General features: G+C 44.7%; 1 protein-coding gene across 2 annotated transcripts in view; it reads right to left on the bottom strand.

The window, feature by feature from the left end:
• Window positions 1–21,615, bottom strand: part of LOC135390857 (uncharacterized) — a 65,554-nt gene that overhangs the window by 24,933 nt on the left and 19,006 nt on the right. Inside the window, exon 1 of one of the 2 annotated variants that reach the window (XM_064620798.1) lies at window positions 16,976–17,298. The exons of the other annotated variant lie outside the window; for it this stretch is intronic. The gene's annotated coding sequence lies outside the window, so the exon portion shown is untranslated. Of the gene's footprint in view, window positions 1–16,975; window positions 17,299–21,615 lie in introns of those variants that run through there. 2 annotated transcript variants of the gene reach the window in all.

Genomic DNA, 21,615 nt, shown 5'->3' with positions numbered 1-21,615 from the left:
CAGAATCTCAAGCACGGAGGGGGTGCTAGAAAAATTTAAGGGGGGGTCATTATTATTTGTATGCAATTACAGCTTAACATATCATTACCGACAAGCGACTAAAGCCGAAATCGCAAGGGCACCCCCTGTAGGGTGTACACAGGTGCAAAAGTTAGGGGGGTGTCACTGAATAGTTAGGGGTGTTAGGTTGGTGTAGGTGGGGGAGTCCGGACTGACTGCGGAGAAAAAATCTTCCTGAGGAACAGCACCGTGAGCGATACTGCGCCGACGACCGTTTGATAGGCCGTGCAATCCAAGACACTGCCCACCAGGGCGGGGCCCTTCTCTAGTATATGAAGGACCGTATTGCCAACTGAACATGTACACGTATTGCCAATTGTAGGATGGTACAAGCATGTATTGGCATCGGAGCCAACTGTATTGTCATCAAGCAGGAGAGCTACCTATGGAGGTATTGGCCCCTTTACACAAACAGGAACACTACATCCCTAGCCAAATGAGCATCAAGGCCCGGAGTCCAGTCGCAACGACATACCCAAATACAAATGAGATGCGTATTGTCACCAAGCAGGAAACAGTACCACACAAGCAGGAATGTATATGCATCGGAGCAGAAGACCAGCAGCCACACAGACGCAGGAAGGAGTGTGTATTGTCATCAAGCACTATACCCATAGAGGCAGGGAGAAAGTCGAAAGAAAAATTCTTATGAAACAAGAGAAAGGTTGCAGGCTAGCTGGTATAGATCCATGAAGAAGCCTGAAAAAAAAAAAAAAAACATTCTTTCCTGGAAACAGTACCACAAGCGATACTGGCCCGACGACCTTGCTATCGGCCGCGCAGTTCAAAGACACGGTCCATCCGGGGGCGGAGAAACGTGTGTATTGTGTATCAAGCAAGATAATTACCTATGGAGGTATGGAGGTAGGCGGAGAAACGTAAAGAGACGTGTATTGGCATCATGGTGGAAGACCAGCCATATCTCTTGTATTGTCAACTGTAGGATGGGACAAGCGTAAGTTTGCCCACATCACGCTTCAAAAATCTCTCGCGTGTATTGGCATCGAGGCGGAAGACCAGTCACAAGGACTGGCTCCCATATAACTATCTCAACAAGCTAGGGCTAAAACTAGAACCAGTGCAATGCCAACTCCTGCTTGTGAAATCACGTCGCGTTAAGGATTGCTGTTTGGTGCTTGTCGTCGCCATGCAACAGACAAAGACTGCGAAGAGTTGCGTACGGGATAACGGCACGAAGGAAAGTAATGCTTAGCAGTGAACAACGTACCTTCCATGCGTTTCTTCGAATAGCACAGACGAAGTTAGCCAGCGTCTTCCGAACTCCATAGCACCAAGGACTGCTCTCTCCCTCTGTAAAACTCTGCGAACAGCCGCTCGAACGAGGCTTAGAACGTGTGACGGCCCCCGAGCGCGACCGCCGTGTACTGCTATGCAGCGCGCAATCCACACTTCGTAGTTTATCTCCTTGTATTGCCAACTCTAGGTAGTTTATCTCTACGGCTCAGAGAATGAACTGCCGTCTATCCCGGATTGGAACGGTGAAAATTATCTCAAGGTGAGGAGTATCAATCTGATAGCCAAATTTACAACCACAACCCAAACGCAACTAAACGTTGTATCACCACGCAATAGTGAAATCATCGATGTACGGCATTACCGGTGCGTTAGAAAGAAGAGACCTATGGAAGTTAGTTACTGTGATGGTCGCGGTCATGGAACAGCATGCCGTAGTCAGCCACGCGCATAGGCAGGCAGCGTCACGACCGTCGGAGGGGGAGAGGGGGACCATGCGTCCGCGGCCGACATCACAGGGAACAGAGAGAAGTAACATTGAAGTGCCGGCAGCATCTGACGCGCCGAATCGAAAGAAACACGTGGATAAATGGCTACTTAGGCTCAGCCTGCTTCCAACAAAAGTTAAAATCATTCATATATAATCTGCGAGAAAAAAAAAATCAAAATGCCTGGATCTGATAAAGAACCCACGCTACACATGAATTACCTTAGTACACGTGAGTAAAATATGTACTATAGGAATTAATTTTCTAAGTGGGTTAGAAAATCGACAAAATCGACATCGACAAAAAACAAAACTCTAACAGTTCGTCGAAAAAAAAGGGGGGGGGGGGTGAAGTAAATGTCAAAACATACCGAATTTCATTACCGTATAAAACTAACAGTTTCAGCCTCTACAGTTAAAAGACACAACTTGAAAAGTGTGTGCTTCGACATTAATTCGAAATAATTTCCATCGTTGCATTGTAGCGGAAGCCCCCCTAAGTTCAATGCTCACATTTTACGATTTCGTTCAATATTGTAAACTTCCTGAATTAGCCCGACAATGTGTCTTGAGGCAGTCTATTTTTCGAACGCCATCCATATTCATACCATAGCTATAGGAATGGGAATGCTCGCTGCAATCTGAACAAGGAAAAAGTGTGCTGGAAAAGCAACAGATAACGTCTATGAAATTATTCCGACTGTTCATTTCTCACGCCTGACTTAATCAGCGCCTCTACGGCCTACTTTGATAACAATAATTTCCGGTCTATAGGCTTAGACCGGCAACCATAAAATGCAAAAGGGAAAAAGATGCCGCCGATATATCAGGGTGGCTACTCCACATGATTATTGCGCCGTTGCACACGGCACTTTTTGGTCAGTGATTGCGCTATAACTCTTCATTCGTCCGAAACACGTTTGTGCTGCGTTTTAGTAGCAAAAGTAATAATATGAAAAGTAACAAAGGTCTCGTTCACGAACAGTGAGTCTACCAGATTTTACTCCGCTTCATCCTTCAACAAAGATGGCGGCGATATATCAGCGTTGCCAACACGTAATTTCTCATACGCTGTCGATGCGTTTGCATTGGTTCATTATATTTTTTGTATCGCTGTTTATCGAGACAAAATGTGATAACGTCAATAATAAGAAGAGCTTCTGTAAGTCACATACTTTACAGTAAAATCCATATTTTACATGGCGTCAAAACCCTCTCTACGTATCTAATTCATGGGCATGGAAAACACTAATAAGATGCAAAGGGAACAAAGATGGTGGCGATATATCGAAGTTAGACACGCAACGCGTTAATTACGTGAGGGGGCACGCCTTTCTGCATGGTCTCTGTCGGCCGCGTTCGTCATTGTTTCGTTACATTTACATGTTGCTATTTTATTACACTTTTTTCTGTTGCCGAACAGCACCTGCCCTGATTCGGCAGTGTAAAGCCGTTATTTCAAATGCTGTCTTTTTTTTGCGATCCTTTTGTTTTGGGCTGTAGATAATGAACGCGCAGAAACGCGTCCTCTGCGCGCATCACTGCCTGCTGAACTCATATGCAGCGTAGAGTGCGGCCAATTTCCGCGTGGGAAACTTACATGGCGGTGCTCTAGTGTATGTAGGGTGCGCACGAGGTACGTAATGAGTGTAACCTGATTATAGGCCACTAAGTAGTCTACAAGGGGCGTCATCTCGGTGTTGGGCCTTTTCATCCGTGTTTTACAGTCGGAAATAAAAGCGTGCGAGTGAGTAAGTGTACATAAAGTTTAAGCTTCTGAGTAGCAGAAGTTGAAGAAGTTGAAGAACAGAGGTTCTGCTGTCTAAGTTTCTTTCTTCTTTTTTTCCCCCTGTGTTTTCCCACGAACAGTGCAAGGCAAATGTCGCCACAGTTCGCTGTGAAGTCGGCCCAACACGCATAATCTTCCCCGAGCGACGTGCCGCCATATCGGCACGCAAACCGTTAGGTATAATAACGCGTCACAAGCTAACCAACCTGCACTAATTTTTGCGAAATAAAAGTATACAAATGAAAACTCATTTTTCCCATTGAATGCAGAGAGCTGAAACTTCCAAGGCTCCGTTGATGTTTGCTGTTGTGGGGCTTATCCTCCGTCTGCACTTCTTCAAACCGTGTCTTGATACATTAAGCGTCCTTGGACACTAAGATTAATACGGTCATTGTCATGTATCGTCAGCAAATAGAATGATGATGAGGAATGGGGAAATCATCAATATTAATTTATCTTTAGTTTCAATCAGACTGCAATATCAATCTGCATATCTAACATTTCGACGACAAATGCCAATCTTTACTTTCTTCAACTTGGACTTTGCACACTTTTTGACAACTTTTTTTTATTCCATGTTAGAGCCGCGAAACAACTGTGGCTATAGTGGAGTACAGACGTGGAGAGATGGAGAGAGGACAGCAAGAAGGAGTGGGGGACAGTGGGGGGTTACTATGCGTCCTGGGCCGACTTCAGGGGAACTGTACCGACATTCACAATTCAAAACGCAAATTCAAAAATAGTTTATGAACACCATACATCAACACTGTTAAATATGGGACTGCTAGGTCAGGCCTGTTAGTTAGTCCCGATTATGCACAATACAAAAACACAAATGAAACACTTGTGAGTCTAAAAAAAAACAAACTAAGAGGCTACCACATCACATAACTGGATAGAGAGAGAGAGAAAAAATAATAATTAAAACACCCGTACATATTGCAACATAAAACAGCTGTACTTAATGGATACCATGTACATAAGTCATAAACAATAACGATGTGAACGAGACAAAAAAGGAAAAAAATAGAGAGAGAGAAATTCATGACATTCATGACAACGATGAGAGTGTTGCTCTATTTAAATGCAAAAAAAAAAAAACTTACTTGCCACGTACCAAAGACAGCAACGTATAACCTCCCACGTTTACGACAACGAGACGCAGCTTTCGCTTTATATTAAACTCTCTACAAGCAGCTCCTAGTTTTGCGTCCACGTAACATAAATAGCGTTTAGCAACGCGTACTCAATCAATCATCTCACTTTTAGGACGCGCCTGTGTGGCGTACAAATCGCTACATCGATCACATCCAGTGTAGTCGGGCTTTCGCAGCACGTCATACATTAGAGACGGCCATACATACCTGCTCATATACATTCCCACGCAACGCATACAGAAAGAACAGAGCTATTCATAGCGACCCACATTCACTGGCGCATCTTCCTCGGAGAACGTGCTTGAAAACTCAAAGATGGATTCTCTGCCCCTCATTAGCGCCTCGCCCTGTGCAAACCCGTTACTGCGACAGCGCCGCATGTGTGAATGGAGATTGCGACTCCGTAACGAACTGCAGCATACTATACAGCAGAAGGCCGTTATGTTGACATAGTCTCGTAACTATACCTCGCAGCCGTATAGCGTGAAGCTAGATTATGTCATGGACGTTTCGCCAGAAGAAGTAAATTGACGCGAAATACGTGAAACACTTTACAGCTCTTCGTGCAGCTTGAGCAGGCTGTGGAAACAAGTGCGTTAACTGTCATTTGTCTCTCCTGGCTCATCTATATTGCGGCGCGAAACTCGGCCGGAAAAACTGTGCCGACGCCGTCGCATTGAATAAGCGACCTCCCGGGGGGCCCTTGTGACCCCATTGTTGCCGCTTTTGTGGCCCTCAACAATTCAGTCAGTTTTGCCCCCTTTCTCCCTGCAGGTGATTTCGCATTCTCGGGCTGGCAACCCGTCTCTGCCGCTGGCTTCGGGGACGAACACTTAGGAATTTGACACAAACAAGCACTAAGTGCGACAAAGAATGTAGTGCGTGTGAACGTATACGTGTTTCTCCGCGCGGCGTCTCTCTCTCTTTCTTTTTGTTTGTTTTTGAGTGTGCGTTTGAAGATTAATTAGCAGGAAACGTATTCCAGTCGTGTGTCACGGTGGGGTTCTGTGGGACGTGACGCTTGTTGTGCGGCCCGCAAGGACGTGGGATTGTGTTACGATGTAGGAGTAGAATGTGACGCCTACAACTATCTTCTTTTCCGCATGCGCCTCGTTCAGTGTTGGTGGTGGTGGAGCTCCTGAATAATCTCGCCGTTGTCGGCCTCACAGAAGTTTGTTGCGACGTCACGACTAACGCTCTGGGGGAATGTGCGTCCTGGGCCGACTTCTAAGGCAACTGTGCTGACATATGTCTGACAGCCCCTGTCTAAGGAAAAAACCGGGAAAAGCCCCAGACAGCACACCGGGATTCGAACCCGGGTACCTCTCAGTCTCGACGTTAACCACTCAACGCTAACTACTCAGCCACGCGAGTGTTATACCCACTGTTACAATGCGCTGAGCCAATGGCATTTGACCCCAACAACAGTTGGGCGGTGTTGCGTAGCAGCGCCAAATGTCATCGAAATTTCAACGGCATTTGACTTCAATTGAGTCCGGCGATCTCAGTTGACCAACCAACTGGCAAGATGGCAGCGACCACTACAACAAGGGCTTCGTGTGGATCGGCGCCTTTAATTGACTGTTGTGGCTTTTATGTGGTCGGGGACACCGGCCTCGGTGGCTCGGTTGGTAGCGCGTTCGTCTACTGATCCCAAGGTTGCGGGTTCGAACCCGGCCGAGGACGCCAGCAACGCGTTAAAGAACCCCCCCAGGTGGGCAAAATTAATCTACCGATCAACCACTGTGGTGTCTCTCATGATCATAGTTGTCTGGCGACCTAAAGTCACGAATTCGTTGCCCATAGCCACAGTTGATTCGCGGCTCTAATATGGAATTAAAAAAAAACATGAATTATTATTATTATGTGGTCTATAGTTGCGTGCTTTTGGACGCCAAGAGGAAAGAACTGCACGAGAACAATAAAATTATGATAGAACAAGCTGAATTGCATTTTATCTACAACTGTCACGTACGTGATGAAAAGCTGGTAGGACCGCAGAACAGCCGAACCCAACAACGCACAGAAAGGGTGGTGAAAACATAGGGAACTGCTGTTCTATTGAAAGGCCTTGGGGAGATTCAAATACCATTGACTTCAACTGTAGTTGAGAGTGTTCGCGTAACAGGAGACAATAGTGCTTGCTACAATATACGACGCATTTATTTTGTCGGGAAACGAATGCTTTCTTAGTGCACAGCGTATATGGTTCACTCACATGGCGTCACTCGTAGGAGGCGGTACAGTCGCTAGCTAGCATGGTGCCATGGTGCTAGCATGGCGCTAGCTGCCATGGTGTAAGTCCTGTGCTTCCTGACCTTCACCGTCGCCACACTGTCTATGCAATGTCTCCGTAGTTCTCGTAAGTATTTTCGACGTTACTAGTCTCCTAAATAGCGCACAGCAGCGAACGGAAACCGAACTGAGCCGGACATACGTCATGGCGGCGGTTTCGCTTTTGCGAATGTGGCGCCCTCTACAGAATTTGCACAAAACCCCGTCGTGTTCATTCTGCGAACTATAGCAGTGCCCAAGTACGTGGCCCATGCCAGCGAGCACCTTATATGTGCTTATAGGAGTTAGAGAATATAACGCTGTAAGTCTAGCCAACTCTGACGTCATAACCGAGACGAATCGAAACCGAAACTGGACTCCAAAATTTGTGTTTCTCATCTTTTAATCACGACTCACCGTACCAGAGAGTTCGTCAACGTGTTGTCGTACTTTTAACATTAAAGCACGAGGAGTTTGGGGAGTGCACACATATTTACTACTACGCCAATATTTCTCAACCTTGTTATGTCGGCTGTCGTAGCTCATTTCAGTATAAATATATCTTTTTTATAATAGGAAGCTTTAAATTACGCCGTGCGTCAGCGGAAAATTTGTGGTTCGCGTTTAAGGCTTCTTTGTAGCAATTGTAGTCTTTCCATAATTTTAAGTTCCTTGCACCCAGACTACGTCCCAGCAGCGAGGCAAAAAAAAAAAAAAAAAAAACGAAAGCGGAAGTTTTTGTCACGTGATAATGCTACACTTCCTCCTAACTTCCTGGCATAATAAAAAGCGAAGATATCTCTTCACTTTTACGTGCTATTGTCATTAAAAAGAACCTGCATGTAACCCACTCGCTATGTTACCCCGCGCCTACACACACACACACACACACAAAAAGACGAAGAAAGAAAGAAAGAAAACAAGCATTTTGTGTAGATTTATACGTAAAGTGACTATGAAAGTTCGTACAAAGAGTACAATACGCGATATTCGATGTGGAGCGCAGATACCTTTTAACCGCTCTGTGGACCATGTGAAGAAAAGAAAAGGTAGATGTCGGTCAAATTCGATCCTTGGCCACTACAGGGCCCTTCCGGGTTTTTCGAGAGGGTAAAGGCACCCATCGCTCGAGGAAGTTCTTTCGCCCTCCTGTCTGCCAGACGGTAATGGCTTTTTTTGGACGCATGTTTCAAGGCTTTCATTCTATAAGCAGGTGGTAAGCAGCGTGAGCAGGTGGTACATATAAAGCAAGGAGTCAGTCAAGGAGTTTGTGCGGTGTCGTTCAGGTGTTGTACGTTGCGAATAGTCATGACCTCATGCTTGACAGTAAACGCGGACAAGGTTTGAAGTTGTATTCAGAAATACCAGCGGCATGGCCGTTGTAGCCAAGGTTGTGCTGAAGACTGTGAGGTGGTGGGTTCGAATCCTATACCAACCGCTGTTCCCCTGAAGTCGGCCCAGCCGCAGAATTGCCTCTGATACAGCCAATTCTCATGAATGTTTAATGTTCGAGGCAAACGAGGCTGACGTAGTTCGGGTAACCATCGTCGCTGAACGACAGAATCATTTTCTTTTCTTGCGTTTTTTTAAAACTATAATTTACTTTCTCACTCACTTTACACAATGTCATCTAGTTTACTGGTACATATCCTCACCGCAAGAAGAAAAATGGAGTTCATTATACACAGCAATGCAAAGTCTGACACTCCAGCACAACGCTATATACGCCTTCAACCATGCGACAAGCCACGCTTCCAACCATGTGCGGACTAGAAAGCCACAGACCCCAAACAAAACTGCGCCCTTTTACATTACAAATTCAAATCACTTGTCCCCTTCAGAAAAAAACCAGTTCATTTGTGAATCCGGCTAAAACGCACCGCCATCGGAGCAGAACACATTTTTTTCGCAGACGACGCTCCAGAAACCATTCACCCACATCTCGATCGTCTGCGAGGAAAAAGAAGAACCGAACTAGCCCTTCTTGGTGTTTTTTCGCCGTTTCAAGGACAGAACTCCACTTAAATTATCACGAGCCGTAGATTCGGACAAATGATAGGATGACGCCCCGTAAGAAATCTCCCCGGACTCGTAAGGGTAGGGTATTTAGATTGCCGGTAGCGACCTCTAGGCCCGTGTAGGAAGTGTCATACGGGTCATAGTTTCCGATAGGGCGGAATCGAGCGCCCGCTTTTCCGGTTTCCTACGGGGGCGCTGTTTTCGGATACTGCGCACGTATCACACATACCAAATTCTCTGCATGAGGTTGTTGTACAAACATTTGTATTCGTACTCAGTTCAGTGTGGGCCAGTATAATGAATGTAGGCGTTACGCTGGAAGGAGGGATGATGTAAGATTCTTGGGAGGCATATTGCGGTACAACCCTTTCGTTGATCGCAATTACAATGGTAAACGTTCGACGTTTCTTAAAGTGATAGCCTCATATAGTGCCGACCACCATGTATACTACAGTCCGCGGCATTATAGGGCAGACCGTCACGTGACACTTTGTAAAGCTACTATATTTAAAGGCGTTGCGGGCACAATGCAGAAAGATGCAGCCCGTTCTTCCCTTTGTCGTTTAATATATTGGGGAACATGTACATTTATAACCAGAGCATCAAACCGAACCGGAACCGAAAACCGGAAAGAACCTTTATTTTTGCCAGAACCGAACCGAAACGGCCGCCGCCATCTTGGAGCTGAACCGGAACGGAACCGATTTAGAAACTTTCGGTTACAGTTTCAAAACCGGTTTCGAAGCACCGAGAGTTCGAGACTGTCCGTTTTTCATCTTACCTACCTTAATTGCCCCAACCTGTTCCGAAAATGACCGGTTCACGCGACATTGTTCGCAACCCGGTTCGGAACCGGTTTAGAGCATCTTGAACCGGTTCGGAACCGATGAGTGTGTCCTCTTGGAGCTGAGCCGGAACCGAACTATTATGCCTGGACACGAACCCGAAGCGAACCGGAGAAAAAAAATCGATGTGATGCTCTGTTTATAACACTCGTAGCGTACCTTACGTATGCTAAAAGGTGCTAGAATAAGTAAGACATTCTATACAAGTATTGCTCGAATTCGCACAAGTACGGTTCGCGTAGCGTACTGGCGAAAATGTATAAAACGTTATATATCTTTCGTCCTCAACACACAAGGTCGCCGTGCACAAGCTACCGGTTAAACTATGGCGTGTCTTCTAGTTACGCTCTAAGCACGTAATGCATGAAAGATGGAAGTCACTGAAAAGGTTACCCAGCTGTAGGACTCGAACTTCGCTGGCTAACCTTTTTCAGTGACTTCCATCTTTCGTCATTAATTTCTCAGGCACTTTCTATGTGTTCCAGCCTCAGAACACCAATTTCTCATGTTCACCTAATGCAGTCTAACCTAATTGAAACATGCTTTCGTAATGATACACGCGTTACTGCTCCTACCGCGAAGCCGATTTCAAGACACCAGTTACCAATGAGACCAGCATGCACTGCGACAGCATGGTACTAGAAACGGTATCCCCCGCTAGATCTGCGAATATAAATACACTTGCCGGACAATATAACGGTAACATCAGTATCAACCATCATAGGACTAGTCGCAGCTCCCGACTCGGAGAACCCGCGCAAGACGGCAGAGAGCAGGTCGCTCGGTCAATCGGAGTCGGCGCACATTCTTTCGAAAACCCCTTTTTTCAATTGGAAGAGAAAAAGACGGTTCCGGGACCGCGGAAATGCCAAAAATTGTCCCGGGGGCCCGATGGATGGCGCGATAACAACAAGGTATCTTTCGTATAGCGAGTGACTTTTTTCCTGTTGGGACGTCGGACACAGGAGGAGGTAATCGCTTACATAAATCGCCGTTGCGTGAAAGATGGATAACAGCATACTCCTGTCGGTCTATACTCCGCAGGGATCATTCAATTTATGCGAGGGTCTCGTCGGATTATCACGTTCGACTCGTGTGCTAGTTGTGCGTGGTAATGCTAACACATTTGTACATGTATGTCGTGACTTTTCATATAGGAAGAAAAAAAAAAAAAGAAGGAAAGAGGCGTGTCTTGTTGGAGGTATACCTCGGTCGGATATCTCTCAATTGCGCTCTAGAACTTTCCAATTGTTTCCTTTGTTTTTTTTTATTATTCTTTCTTATTTATTTTATTTTATTATTTACTTTTTATTATTATTCTTTGTTATTATTATTGTTAGCGCCGCGAAGCAACTGTGGCTATGTGCGGCGCACAGACGTGGACAGGTGGAGAGAGGACTGCAGGAAGGAGTGGGAGACAGGGGGAGAGGGGGGTTAGTATGCGTCCTGGGCCAACTTCAAGGGGAACAGTGTGGACATTCGTCCGGAAGGTCTGCCGGAAAACCCAGGGAAAACCTGAGACAGCACAGCCGGTGGTAGGATTCGAACCTACCACCTTCCAGTTACTTTCCAATTGACACCTCGGCACTTTTAAATCGGCATTTTACAAAATTTAGCTAATTAGTCTTATCTAATTAACGAGGGGAAACGAAGGATCCTGGTGACTACGACGCGTGACTGCTAACAATGTTCATCATCATCATCCTCATTCAGTACTTTCATTTAGCACAAGAACCGCTGTCTCTATTTCAAAACGTGATACGTAATAGTTTAGACAGTTTGCGTCGCTCTTTTTCTTGTCCCCTTTTTGTCACCCTATCCAATTGGGTTTCTCCTCATGCTACGTGTGCATATATTTGCAAAAAACGCATCCAAATAAGTGTCCGTAATGAGACCAAAAGATTTTTTTTTAATAAAGCGCCGCAACAGCAAGCATACCAAAACATGTCGACATTTTCAAAAAAACTAAATAAAAAATGCTACAGGACCTAAGACACTAAAACGAAAGGTCTTCCAAAAGCGTTTCTCACGACACACAACTTCTTAACATTCTTATCTTTAAAAAAGAAAAAAAAAAGGAAAAGAGAACCCCCTCATTTCTCTCATCCTGACTTACACATATATAATCATCCCCACAAAACTGCCGCCGCAGCCATCACTGAGGCATTCGTAGAATATTTTTTGTATATATATATATTACTTTTGCTTTTACCTCTCGGCTCTCCCGAATGTTTTTCCTACGGTTACCTGCTGTGTGTACACATGTATAGAAGCTCGAGAGAGAGAGAGAGAGAAAGAGAGGGGGGGGGGCATTAGAGGAGGAAACATACAAGGCGTTCGCTCGTCTTGGGGAGGTGGGGGGGGGGGGGGGGAGGCCTTAAAAAAAATACATATACCCAGCACCTGGACCCGCCGAATTAATGGAGAAGCTAGCGCGTGCTGTGGCAATTACACCGTTGTGGAGGGCGAAGGAGAGAATGAGAGAAGAAATGAGGAGGAGAGAACTAACCGGCTTTCGACCTTGCCTCTATCTCGTGAAGAAGAATAGATGGCTTTTTTTTCGTGCTTTCTTTTGTTTCTTCTTTTTCTTCTAAGCAGTTGTTCGCATTATTTGTGTAGAACGGTTGGCCGAAGTCACGCGGGTCGCTCGCAATCGACCCCCAGACCAGTGCGGTCTCTTCCCTTCAACTTTCCCGTCCTGCCCTCCATATTCGGAACGAAGCAATCAACGAGCACGACAGAAGAAAGTACGAAGAGATTACTTTCAAGAAAGTAGAACGAAATGTAAGATGACCGTCGAATAAACAAACAGAGAGAGAGAGAGAGAGAAACAAACAGAAATAGAAACTGAGAGTATGTCCGATTGACTACCGAGAATGATTTGACGACTTCTGTTTCCATGAATCTCTGGTCCGTAATTGGCGGTTTCTTTACAACGAATTTTGACCTTGAATGATATGGCCCAAGCAGGATGTGCAAACTTTTTTATATATATATTCTTTTTTCGTCTTCACAAAGCAGAGTAGAGGGTACTCTCCAGGAAGTAGAGTCGGTACTTCGTACCTCGCAGGGTGGAGTATACTCGCAAGCAATCCAAGTTCGCTTTGCGCGTCCACACGTGACATGAAGTTCTGTTCGAAACGAATGTTTTAAATGTGACTGTTGTTTATTGTCGGTCCTCTGTAATTTCTCGTATTTGCAGTATATTTCTGTCCCACATTCCTACTTTTTCGCACGAAAAAACACGGCATCTCTAATATTTACCACTTATTCTTACACGTTTGCGCACTCTTATATCGAACGGATGAGTTTTAGTATAACGAACTCATGGGTCGAACCCAGGAAAAATGCGACATAGTCCGACTAACAATTTTTCATCACTTTTGTACCTCACGAAACGCAGACTAAAAGCTTAATAAACAGTAGTTTCAGTGTTTTTATCTTTTTATCACTTGTGTTGAACGCACATGACAAAGTTATTTCTACATTGCTCGACAAGTATCATAGTCCTTAGTTTCATGCAGTACTGACTCCCGCTGAGGCCCTTCTCTTGTAACATGAACTGCATTTACATTGTAATTATGTTGCGTTATATTGCAACTACGCTGCAACGCCAAATAACATTGTTATGTGCATAAACATACGCTGCAAGGTTCGGCACTGGAATCCTTTCGTTTGGTCGTATCGAACCAAAACTGACCTCAAAGCCAAAGCATGCAAATAAGGGCAAGAAAAAAAAATACGTTATGTCAAGAATGTCTTCACGTGACGTGCGCATTCTATACCTTCCCATTGTTGCCGCACGAAAAATGACAGCGAAATGATTCTTGAATCGGTGCACTTATAATTCGCTGTCAGATTGCTATCGTGGCCTTTGCTGTCAGAGTATCACGTGATGGAATAATATGCAAGGCAGCCTGCGAACAGGGACATCGCAAAGCGAGAAAATAAAAAGACGCGCGGATAAGCGTCAAATATACAGCGTTTCGACCTTTTCCACGGGTTAAGCCTCCGACAAGTGTTAAATGTCACTCACTGTCATATCTCGCCTGAGTGATTATACTATTTTCGCGCCTTCTATTGTTCGTCGTCTTAACACCTCGGCGCCGATAGGTTACGTGAAGGCCTACAGGTCGTGCGAAAGCCGTTTTTACGTGCAACTATACTCGAACGTCATGTCTCGACGCGGAAGGATATTTATGTACTACATTCTATAAAGCGAGGCGAATAAATGCGACCCGTATACAGAATTTTCGCAGAGAACTCAACGCTTCTGGGAGCCACTACCTTAATATTATTTTTGATTCAAATCAAATCCAATCCAATCAAAATTCACTGGGAGGTAATTCGGGTTAGTTATACTTAAACGATTTTCGCACGTGGTGCAAGATGGCACAGTCGAACTTTCGAAGGAGGTCCTTTCCTCACCAGAGCTTCCTGAGGTGTGTATCTTTCGGGAAGCTTAACCCTTTAACGGACGCTCATCAGAAAGTGAGAGAACTGATGTTCTGAGGCTGGAACAACATAGAAGGGACAATCACATGCATCCAGAAGATGTGGGTTCGAGTCCTACAGCTGGCTAACCTTTTCAGTGACTTTCATCTTTCATCGCTCTTAGAAAGCACAGCTAAATATTTTTTTAAATGTATTTATTAAGCTACCACAAGCCATAAAAGTGTAAAACTGCAAACGCCATGTCGCTGCAACACTCCGTTTAGGAACTACAACAAATTTGTGAAAATTGTGCAAATCGGATGTCAGTGAGCCCCAACGGGTCTCCGATGCCTTTATAGATGCAATCAATGACTACCAACCCCTAGAAGGAGCTAATAGGAAAATGGAATAGTCACCGAAATGACATAGTTCTCATTGGCCACGCTATATACCACCGAAAAAGTATATGGATGCATTATCTGATATCTGCGCCTGCGGAATTATACTGCACAGAGTGGCTCGTTCTCCAAAATGCGTTGCCCTTTGGCGCGCGATCGTCTTTCTTTGTCCACCCGGGACACCGATCGTTACGGTACTTATGGCGAATTCGGGTGGTCATTTCGTAGCAACTTTTTTTTGCCAGATCTCGAGCAGTCATGTTCGCTTGGTCAAAATGAAGCAATCTCGCATGTTCGCGTGGCGCTTTCACGAGCGCTCGGAATTTGCCAGCTATAGCACTTTTTTTTGCCCGGTCTCAAAACGATCGAGCAGCAGATTGCTCAACTGTATCCGGTGTCGTCACGTCCGCACTGCAACGGTGGCGAGTGCCCTCATTGGCCCGCATGTTGAAATCACGTGGTTTAGCAGACGACAGAACTCGAAGACTTGCTACCGCGACGCCCCTATAGCGTGATCCAAGTACCTAAAACCGCTCGATTCCTAGCAATCATGTTCGGGTGGCAACGGTCACGTGATCCAGCTCGGTCGCCGACCTAGCAATTTCCGAGCATTCGGCCGTGTTGCTACGAAATGACCACCCGAGTTCGCTATTAGTGAAACAAAAGAATATCATCTCAGAAGAAGAACGTATAGGTACTTCCAGCTCACAAAAAAAGAAAAATGAATTTTAGATTAGGAACAACAACAACAACAACAAGTTTATTTTAAGATGATGAATAGAGAGTTTCATCGCCAGGGGCGATGCTCTATACCCCATTGCTGGTGGTGATGTGGGGAATGAAATAATGAGCCCCTTCGCAATAAGGATCGAAGTGCTATATGGTGTCCAAAAATGTCAAAAGAGCTTTGAGTGCAGAGCGTTGATGGGCTGGATACGGCCAGGGACCAAGCAATTTTGATAGAGAGTGTGGGGCGAGAGTCCACCTGATTAAGAGACCCGGAGAGTGTGGTTCGGGAATGTCGGTAGTGTGGGCAATGAAGAAGAATGTGCTCTAGATCTTCTAGAGCACCGCAGTGACACCATCTGGGAGAGTCAGCTTGTCTCAAGCGGTATAACGCCACAGAGCTGTAAATTAAAGTCACATCGAGTCGCATTCGACATCTTGACGAGAGACCCGTTTCGTGGCATGCGGCTTCTAGTCCCTTAGATTGCAATTACTCCCCACTTTACACTATTGACCCTAAAATTTACTCCCCAGCATTGCGACTTGCAAATAGTCCACTGCCCCGAAACTTCGTATGAACTTCCGTGCATTGGGGTCTCGAAGCAAGGACTAATGGCTGTTGCGATGCATCTCCCCCCCCCCCCCCCCAAGAACTCAAATTACTCCTTTTGTTCCTCTTAAAGTCTACGGGACGTAGGTGTCCGACTTCAGTCGTCCATACCTAATAGGAAGATTTGTTTAGCCGTTTCGTGAAACGTGTTTTCAGGCACACTCATAAGAGGCGGGGCAACGTGTAAGCTTATATTGCAATGCCTCTGAACGTCTGTGTGATATAATAACAATCATCGATGTCCTCGTGCGGATGAATAGCGGATATATTCCTGAGGACGTGCGCTGATGACTTTCCTATAGGTATCTCTTGGTTCTAATGATGGAACGTTAGGAGACTTTGTGGCATGAAGGTTAAAGTGGCTCACTCATTCGACGTATAGGAAATGGTCACTTAAACAGCATAAGCTTATTTGTGAACTCTTTGCTTACAGGAAATGAGTGGTAATACCAATCGTCCCCGCGAATGATGCTGTGTACCTCTCTTGTTGGGTCGTCATAAAATGTTCATGATTTGATTTCAGTGCAACACAATTCGATTTATGAATATGACTCATTCAGAATGGGTATATTACTCTGAAATACCCATTCGATCCGAGTCTCGTTCTGTGTCTTTGGAGGTACCTGCAAGATCTTTCTAGCAGCGTAAACCCGATGCTACAACAATGCATACGAAAATGATTCCTCGATGTCAAGTAATAAAAAAAAAAACGTTATTAAATGATGCCACGATAATTTACTGACTGCACTTCAAGCTGAAAAGTATCTCGCATTTGAAGTTTAAACACTGTGACATTCGAATATTCCGAAATCAATCCAATGTGTCCCAAAGTTAAAGCTACAACCCAAAAGGTACCTTACTACACAGTCATACAAAATTTCGCAAGGAACCGAAACCCTACCTGAAAGAAAACCTCTCTCACCTCTTAACGAGCTGACCTCTACTCCTCTTCCTCAACTCCAGACGTGTAGTAGTAGTAGTATATCCGAAGATCCTTCAGCTTATTTCACACATACAACACAACCACATGATCACAAGTATCCAGGCTTCTCTCTCGTGCCTCTTCCTAACCACAGGAACGAAAATTCCGACGAAAACTCTTCTACCGGCTCATTATCAAAGAGAGCACAACATCGCAGACCTGCACACACACACGAGAGCTAACAACGTTGCGGGACGGGTGCACCGCGAGAGGACGGGGCTACACGGTCGACCTGCCCAGAGCCGGTCTAGGGACGAGTGAACTGTACGGCAAGTTTTTTCCAGGCCTCGCTAGCACCCTCTCTCTTGGAAAGAGGAGAGGAGGTTGGACAGGGCAGGTATAGGCACTCGGTGGCTGTGTGGACAGGTTTGCTTGCCTCCCTTGGCTGCTGTGCCGCTGGGCCTCCGAAGAGAGAAACATCGCGTACTTTGAAATGGTACGAGGAGAGGAGGAAAGGGGGAAGGGAAGAAGAATTTTACGTCCACACACACACACACACACAGGAAGGAATTTGGTGGGTTGTAAAGAGCAGAGCATGCTTTGCAGTGATGTTCAGTCGACTCTCGGATTTTTTTTTTATTTTTTTCTTTCTTTCTCGGATGGGATTGGATGTGAAGAGATAAGGATACATGCGAGTAGTCGGGGCTTTGTATATTTTCACTTCCGGTTCAAGAGACTCGATATAGACTGCCTTCAAATTATTCGACCTGGAAATATCAGCTCGCCTTTCTTCAAATATATTTCTTCTATGGCAATCTTTAGCACGAATTTGACGTTTCTATTTAACTTAGCTTCTTGCTTGCAAGAATGCAAGAAGCACATGTGTTTTTTTTAACGTATTTAAATTATTTCGCGTTTAAAAGGTTCGTATATATATTATAAATATTGATAATTGATTGATGGTCAATATTGTAAATTGATATAAATTTCAACACGAAGCGTACCGTAAACAACACGTCGTAGTCAAAATGAACTTTTTGTGGGCTCAGCGCATGGAAGAATATCGAGGTACTGCAGACAGTTCGTTATAGCGGAATTCGATATGTACGGGAGACAGCTGTGTGCCGGTTATCATAAGACACGTGACGCACTAAACCTTCTACGTTTCAGAACACGTTCGCGCACGAGTATTTGCTGTCTGATATACGCCTACTTTCATGTATCCATCTTTCGAGAACAACAAAAATGCGACTTGTATGCTAACACCGTTATACAATAAAAAGTAGCAACGATAAAAGGGAACAACTTGATACGTGCTGTAATCTGCATAAGCACATTCGTCAGCATCGAACAACAACAACAACAACAACTTTATTTTGAGATAGAGAGTGGGGAGGTTTATCGCCAGAGGCGTCAGCCAGAGGTCAGCATCGAATTAAGCATGTCCAGCAGGTTTATCCTGTTTATTTTCAATAAAATAACTTCATAGCTATGCCCGTTCCTTTTCTTTTTTTGTTTGGCACATCCTCATTCTTTGAAAACGCAACACCAAAAAGAAAGAAAAAACATATGAGCGATACGGGGACATTTATCGGCTCAAAGTGTGCCACATTGCTCGTGTACATAAACATATTCCGAAACCTGTTCAGAATATAGGCCCTGAAATGCCGGCAATCCTCCATCTATATGCACGAGGGACTTTCCGCGTTTCTAACCATCGCTATAAAAAAATGCCGTCTTTCTTATTTCTCTCTTTGAGACGCTCGAGGAAATAAGGCTGGATAAAAGACACGAAGATTGGACGTAAAAATGCCACTGACAGGTTTCAAATCGTTTTGAAATGACATCGTGCAGATGCACGGATAAGATCGTCTCAAAAGCGCCGTTATTGAAGATATTAATATACATGTATACGCCGGGAAGACCATGCATTCTGGTAGACGCGATAATAGCGCGATAAGACCATTTTCTTTTTTTTTTTTTCGCTTTTGAGGGAATAACCAGGATTAACGTGATTGCGCCGTTTGTGTTAAATAAATGAAGTGTCCTAATACATTTATCTTTCAGCATCAAAGCGACGAAATAAAGAACTGTTGCTGTCGCAAGCCATGATTGCCAAACGTTTGCTTCGTGACCGCTTCCTGTTTTGTGCCCTTGTATTAGCTCAATATTTCGAAAGTTCGAATGGGCGCCTTAACAGAAACAGGAATGCAAGTTCGTGAGTTTTTGAACCGGCTCGCCGAACGATGCACATTGATTATTTCGATTTCCTTACCCTTTAATCTTTCGGGTGTTTAATAAGCGATAAAAACCGGGCTGTTTGGTGGTACATCCTAAAAGCGATAAAACCCCGGTGCAGGGGACACAGAGAGATATAACAGACGAAGCACTGACCCAAGCTGCACAATGTACTGAAAGTCGAGTGCAATAGGGGTGGACGCGTAGGTAGAAGACCTTGAACACACTTATGAAACTAAAGAAAATTGATAAGACGCATACCGGCCACCCCTATTGCACTCGACTTTCAGTACATTGTGCTGCTTGGGGACTGACAAACAACTTTAATGGCAGAGACATATCTTAAATATACCAACTGCACACACCCGACCCCTAGTGGCAGCCAAGGCCATCATGTTGTAATCACAAAATTATCACAAAGTTATCACGCAAACAAGGCACCAAGTAAACGACTCCCCGGAAACCAGATTTCGAGTTAGTTATCAATGAAGGAACTTTGTGATAACTTTGTGATAATTTTGTGATTGTCGTTTGTCAGTCAGTGCTTCGTCTGTTTTATCTCTCTGTGTCCCCTGCACTGGGGTTTTATCGCTTTTAGGGTGTTTAATATTCGATGGCAGTTCTGGTTCATAACGATACATTTTCGCGGTGAATACAATGTTGTATTAATGAAAGATAGTAGTAAAACGCAGTGCGGCGACGCTTGGAGTAAGCAAAACAAACAAAACGAAACAAAGAGGATTGCAAAGAAATCATGTCTTGCCTCTATCGTTGAACATAGTAGTTACTAGTATAAAAAAATGCTTTACAGTAAAGTTAAAATATTTTATTTCATTTCATTCACCTGGCACCTGAAAGGGCATATATTGCATTGATACGCTTATTGCACGAAGCAGCATATACCAGCCTTTTGAAGGCAGGCAGACGCGTGCAATCTGTAACATCGAAGCCATTTATATTGAAAGTGTCGGTGCCGCTATCCAGAAGATCTTAATCCCCGTTCCATTGCTAAGAAAGCACACCGGCGACACCACGAGAAAAAAAAACGAAGAAAAGAAAGAGAGAAATCTGTATTTTACGCGTTATACGCGCCAGGCACAAAAAAAGAAGAAAAAAAAAGAAAATATAGCGGGAATATCCGGCACGAACCGATTATTCCCATACTGCAAAGCTGTCGTTTGCTTTAAAAAAAAGAAGAAAGAAAAAGAAAGAAAGGGGAAGAAGAAGAATCCCCGAGTTGCGAGGACAGCATAGTTGCATCCACAGTCTCAGCAATACCCGCAAAAAAAAAAAAAAAGGGAGAGAGAGAGAGAAAAAAAAAAAGCAGACGAGTGAGATCGACGAAGTGATTTCCAGATATATCGTTATGTGAATCTGATTCCCGTGTCGCTTGTCACATAGAGCCTCACCCGTTTGACTGTTTACGTGATTCGCATAAAAAGGTGCTGATATAAGTACCGTGTTTATCATCGCATAACGGGCGTGGATGTGGTGTGTATTCGTAATCCACACATTTTTTATAGCGCCGACAAATACCGCGGTACTGTCAGGGCACGCGTGAAATATTATAACGTCTGCGTTGTAACACCCCTACATTTTATTAAAAGAACAGGTCTACTGTCTCACGCTTAATTCCTCACCTCAGCATAGCAAATAAAGGGGGGAGGGAGAATGACGATGAAGAAGAAGAAGAAGTAAGAAGAACACGGCCTTTTCACAATTTCAATAAAGGATAAAGAGAGTCTGCTATGAAGCCCGTTATACCGAATATAATCCAGGCCAGTGCGCACAGACGTATAACGCACTCATTTGGAGACCCACCAGAACGTGGACCATATTTTCAACCGCTGTGAACGTCGCACCCCGTGAGCATCTGCCCGTGGATTATCTTGGGAATATTTCTCTCGGCCGCGGATCCGTGAACAAGCACTGTCGTCCGATACGCTTCAAAGACGTTATGTGAACGAAGAAGCTGCCGCCGCCTCCGTGTTTGCCAAGGGTTATTCGCTCGCAGAACCTTTCACGCCTTGTGCATTGTCATCAAGTAGGGGGACTATATACACTCTCTTTCCCTGTGAATGTGCTTCGTGCCTCCGTCGTTGCTATACGCGTTTAGTTAATAATGCGATGTGTGCAACTGTACGGGTTGCGTCTCCCTGGGAACATTCAATGGCTGCGTCTTTGAGCATTGTGCCGAGCGCGTTTAAATGTCCAGCCTCTATATAGGGCCGTCACTGGCGGAAAAATTGTTGGCGAAACTTTTTCGCAAATGTTATCAATTTTTTATTGAAAGTCTTTTAATGTCCTCCAGAATGGTTTAATTGTTACTGCGGTGGTTCGAGAATTTAGCCGTACCGTAAAAAAGGCAGTCCAGCGATCACGTGACCTTATAAAGCCACGGA

This window comes from Ornithodoros turicata, chromosome 4 (assembly GCF_037126465.1).
Source record: "Ornithodoros turicata isolate Travis chromosome 4, ASM3712646v1, whole genome shotgun sequence".
NCBI classification, from domain to species: domain Eukaryota; kingdom Metazoa; phylum Arthropoda; class Arachnida; order Ixodida; family Argasidae; genus Ornithodoros; species Ornithodoros turicata.
This window is presented reverse-complemented; position numbering and strand designations above follow the sequence as displayed.